The sequence below is a fragment of the Saccopteryx bilineata genome, chromosome 3 (assembly GCF_036850765.1).
Source record: "Saccopteryx bilineata isolate mSacBil1 chromosome 3, mSacBil1_pri_phased_curated, whole genome shotgun sequence".
In the NCBI taxonomy this organism is placed as follows: Eukaryota; Metazoa; Chordata; class Mammalia; order Chiroptera; family Emballonuridae; genus Saccopteryx; species Saccopteryx bilineata.
In genome coordinates, this window is record NC_089492.1 from 248,423,958 (window position 1) to 248,429,535 (window position 5,578).

Below are 5,578 nucleotides of genomic sequence, written 5' to 3' on the forward strand. Positions count from 1 at the left end.
CTAGGGACAGAGGACCAATGGCTGAGGAGGGCTTAAGGGTGGGGTTCTTACTGTTAACTTGAAGTCCCTTTGCCTGACGGTGTGAGGGAGGAGCAGAACACGGTCCTGGAGGAGAGAAGCAGGGCGAGTCTCTTACTTAAAACTCTCCGGAGTGCGCTGCAGACCTCGTGCCGCGCCAGCCAGCAGCAGCTGCGCAGGCGCGGTTGGAGCGTTGGCAGGAACCCTGTGGGCGCAGGCTCGGCAGGCAGCTCACCCGGACCGTTGGTTCTGTGGGCTCGCGGAGGACGCTCACCACGCGGGCACACCTGTTTGGTGGGCCACCAGTTTAGTGGGCCCTGTGGGAGGAAAGGAGCCCCTGGCTGAGGGGCTTGTGTGACTAGATCGAGAGTGAGCATGTGTGATGCTGGTGGTTACCGGGCTCTGCCAGCAAGAAGCGCGGGCAGACGCGCGGGCAGGCTGTGGACGGCGGCGGCCACAGAGGAGCCAAGCTGTGAATATGGCTCCGTGAGGTACCTGCTGCTGTGCGGCCTGGGCGGGATGGTGAGCTGTGGGCTGACGCACACGGCCATCGTGCCCCTGGACCTGGTCAAGTGCCGCATGCAGGTGGACCCCGGCAAGTACAAGGGCATCCTGAGCGGCTTCGGTGTGACGGTGCGAGACGACGGGGTGCGTGGCCTGGCCCGAGGCTGGGCCCCGACCTTCCTGGGCTACTCCATGCAAGGCCTCTTCAAGTTCGGCCTCTATGAAGTCTTCAAGATCCGCTTCGCGGAGCTGCTGGGCCCGGAGAAGGCCTACGAGTGGAGAACCAGCCTGTACCTGGCCGCCTCGGCCAGCGCCGAGTTCTTCGCGGACGTGGCCCTGGCGCCCATGGAGGCGGTGAAGGTGCGCGTGCAGACGCAGCCGGGCTACGCCAGCACGCTGCGGGCCGCCGCCCCCAGGATGTACGGCGAGGAGGGCCTGCGGGCCTTCTACAAGGGCGTGGCGCCGCTCTGGATGAGGCAGGTCCCCTACACCATGATGAAGTTCACCTGCTTTGAGCGCACCGTCGAAGCCCTCTACAAGTACGTCGTGCCCAAGCCGCAGAGCCAGTGCACCAAAGCCGAGCAGCTCGCCGTGACCTTCGTGGCCGGCTACATTGCCGGCATCTTCTGTGCCGTCGTGTCCCACCCGGCCGATTCCGTAGTTTCCCTTTTGAACAAGGAGAAAGGGAGCACGGCTTTTGGAGTTCTCCGCAAACTGGGGTTTGGGGGCGTGTGGAAGGGCCTGTTCGCCCGGATCATCATGATCGGCACCCTGACAGCGCTGCAGTGGTTCATCTATGATTCTGTTAAGGTCTATTTCAAGTTGCCACGCCCTCCGGTCGCTCAAGCGCCGGAATCCCTCACGAAGCAGAAGTAGGGGTGGCTGTGTCATGTACGGTAGCCATAGCCACCACTGGCCCGCATTTCGATCCAGTTGGGGATTACACTAAGACAATACTAGTGTGTAAAATGTTAACGTTTTTTTGAGAGGTGATTTTATGTGCAGGTTGACTTCTCTTTAAATGATTGATTCCTTTTTGGCAATCCAAGGGGATTGTAACAGTTTGATTTGGGGGTTTGAACCATTATCTTTGGGGAGTCGGCATGGTTGCTTTAACTCAGTTTTTTTTCAACAATTATAGGGGGAAAATGCCTTAACAGCAACTAATGTGAGGTAATTTTGTGTCTCTAGATTGTATTTCCTTTGATTCACCATTCAATGAAGATTATCTAGGCATCACCACTGAATAGCCTGCTAATGAGGTTCTAAGGTCAGCACAACTATATGAGACAGGAAACCAAGTAAGATTCTGCTACATGGTATTCATCTCAAGAGAAGTCTTGCTCCTATTGAACAGTAGAAGGATTCATTTAGTATTTCCTGTTCATGTCCATTACAGGTAAAAATGATTAAAGGTTAAATTGTGACTTATAGTGCATAAATGCTTAGAATGTATTTACTGTTTTCAAAAAGACATGAGAGGATCAGCATTTTCTAATTTTCTTTGTCCAATTCTCTTCCTGATGTTGCTAGTTAGGACATAGCTCTCTCCAGGAAGTGCTACAATTGGATCAATGTGGAAAACCAAAATAAGATGAAGGGCAGGCTTTGAGAATAAATGTGTAAAGAAAAGTCTCTGTTCTCTATTATTTCTTCTGTATAACTCAGCTTTCAACAGCTATATATCCAAAGATGATCATACCACCCTGACATTAAAACACACACAAAATCCTACACATTCTAACAATTTTTGTTGACTATTAAAGAATAGTTTTGATGACTTTGGAAGGAAAAAATCTCACTTAATGTAACAAATGCATTCATGTAATTTGGTTGATATTTTAGTGATCTGTATAGTGGTTCAGGTTCATAAAACTTTGAAGTTATAAAGCACATTTTCTGTTTTCTGTAGCTTTCACATCTCGGGGGAAATTATAAAACTAGTGAAATGCTGTGAATTAGAGTTGTTTGTAAAATGTGAATAAGAAATAAATGTCATTGTGTTTGATATAATCTACCAAAATGTTACATGACTGCCTTAATTTGTGTTAAAGACTACAAAATTAGAATATGTTAGTGTTTTTACTATGTGATAAATTATTTAATGATCAACAGAAGCTAAAAAGTGTCTAGATTTAAGTGAGTATGTTTAAGTTGTCTTGATTGGATAATAAAGAGGTTGGAGGAAAAATGTCAGAACTTGTGAATGAGATGGAACTAAATTTATAGTTAGTGCTTCTATTTTATTGTTGGGGAGGATGCAGGGGAAGGATCATTTTCAATTATTAAGACATTCTAGTTTGCCTTAGGTGGTTGGTGTCCAGGTTTGTTCAAATAATAGTTCTCAATGAAGAAGAATGATAAACATTTCAAGGAGCTAAATTGTGCAGGTTAATTTTTGCAAGACTTTAAAACAAATATGTATTTCTATCTAGTGTTGTTTTTGTAAAATGTTTGTGGGAAGTTTCTTTTGTCAACAATTTATTAAGTAAATCTTCTATCAGTAATATAATTTAGGGAATTACTGCAAAATCTATAGAGTTTCAAAGTAAGAGATCGCTAGATCTGGTCTGTGGTGTTTCATGATTGTTCTGTTTACAATACTAGATAATTTCTATAATATACTGTGTATGTTTAGACAAATATAATCTAAAGAGAACTGTTTGCCATGATTCTGACTGTCATAGACATGGTCAAGAAAACGGGTTTACTTAATTTGCGCCAGCAGTTTTCATTTTTAGTCTCCAGATTTCTATTCGCTATTTTTTGTTGGTGGTAGCTTACACATGTTTGTCTGAATAATAGAGCCCAGGAAGGCTAACAATGAATAAAAGGTAACTTAACCCTAGGAATAGTGAGCTTTTTTCATGCTTGCTGACACCTGGGAGTGAGTTTTTGTTTTTTTTCTTCAAAAAATGAAATTAGTTCCAGTTCCAGTTTTATAACTTAAAATCATGTTTGTTTGATAACCAAATTATGGAAACAAAAAGAACATGCATTTACCTTTTCTTAATGTTGTCTTACACATTTTTAAAATAATCAATTGCACTCTGGATGGTCAAGAGGCACGAGGGCATACATGAACGTTCGTACTACTCAAAGGGTTAAGTAAAAAAAAAGTGAGCTCAGAATCATTAGGGATTTTTTTCTTATTATTCCTTTGGGACAATTTAAATTTTTATTTAATGTATTATCTTGTTTATAATAACTCTGTGAAATCCTGCATCTCTACTAGAAAAGCCATAGTATACATCTGGTATTGTTAGATATTTTATATTTATTTTCCCATAATCTCAATCCTTACAGTAGTCCATTTATATACTCAGAGGCTAGGTAATTTGCTCAGAAGTCATGTAACTAAGTGATACAGCCTGAATCAGAGTTCACGTTTTTTCATAGCCTCTTGACAAAACCAATGACTATCCTTTTCATAAATTGCTTTTTATAGTACCTCCAAAGTATTTTTTAAACTTTTCTATTTGTATATACTATAAACTTTCCTAACTTTTCACTAATGGAAAGTTTGTACTATGTGTCTTAATTGTGAAAACCTATGGCATAATTGCTTAAAAGTAAACAAACTGAAAAATACTTAAATGCATTTAATTTAATATTTACATTACTTTCCACATGTGGTCAGTGCTTCAATCCTAACTTGAAAGATGACCATAAGAAAAGTGCTTTTTAATTTTTTTAAATATGTGGTGCTATTTTAACGAGGCTTTATTCTATCACATTTTCTGTTTTTTTCTTCTAATCTTTAGTTCCCACAGCTAAAAAGCTGGCTTAGTTTGTAGTCCCCAGGTGATGATTAAAGTAGCTTTTTTGAGTATATGAAATTAATTTTATGAATAGGGTATTATAATCTCATCCACTGATCTGTCCTTTGAGAAGTGAGAAAAGAGAGTAGGTAAAATCTTGAAAAACAAAGGCCACATTTTATGTTAGTACCACACTGCTAAAGATTGAAAACAATCAAGGTATTACTATTAATGAGCATTTTCTTGCTGTGCCAGTATGTCTTTAGAAAGTATTTTTTTTTAACCTTTCAAAGGCAAAGGTTTGCAGAAGTCAGATGATCACATTTTAATAGGCAGCCATTCAATTATAGTGTGCTTGTTTTACATAGTCTTAGAGACTGATTACTTTTTAAAATCATGAGCAAAGAACTATTTGAAGGAAAGTTAAATTTTTTTTAATGTTTATTATATTGGCTTTTAGAGAGAGAGAGAGAAGGACAGAAACATGACCTACCTGTTCCTGTATGTGCACTGACAAGGATTGAATCAGCTACCTCTGTGCTTTTGAGACAATGTTTCAACCAACTGAGCTATCCATCTAGGGCAGAAGTTTAAATTTCAATATTATTTATTTCCCCCACTCTCCTTTCCCCTCTGGTAACCACCATTCTATTGTCTGTGTCTATGAGTTTGCTTTTTGTTTATTTCTTGCTTTCTGTTTTATATCCCACATATAAGTAAAATGATATGGTTCTTATCTTCTTCTGTCTAAACTTATTTCACATAGGATAGTACTCTCAAGATCTATCCATGTGGTCTTGGCCAGTAGTTTAGTGGATAGAGCATCACCTAGCATATGGATGTCCTGGTTTTGATTACAGGTCAAGGCACACAAGCGAAGCAACTATCTGCTACTCCCCCTTTCCACAACCCTTCCTCTCCCCTTCCCCTCCCACAACCAGTGGCTTGATTGGTTTGAGCATGGCTCCAGGTGCAGAAGATAGCTCTTTTGGAGCATGACAGTCTCAGGCACTAAAAATAGCTTGGTAGTCGAACATTGACCCTAGACAGGGTTACCAGGTGGATCCTGGTTGGGGCACATGCGGGAATGTGCCTCACTATCTCCTCTCATCTAAAAAAAATAGATATGTCTATCCATGTGTCACAAATGGCAATATTTATTTTAGCTTTTTATGACTATTATTCCATTGTATATATCTACTATGTCTTCTTTTTCCAGTCATCTGTTGAAGGACACTTGAATTGTTTCCATGTCTTGGCTACCATGAGTAATGATGCAATTAACATAGCGGTAC

At 41.3% G+C, this 5,578-nt stretch overlaps 1 pseudogene; it reads left to right on the forward strand.

Moving 5' to 3' along the window:
* Positions 1-393: 393 nt before the first annotated feature.
* Positions 394-1,398, forward strand: LOC136329054 (solute carrier family 25 member 3 pseudogene; annotated as a pseudogene).
* The last annotated feature ends 4,180 nt before the right edge of the window (positions 1,399-5,578 follow it).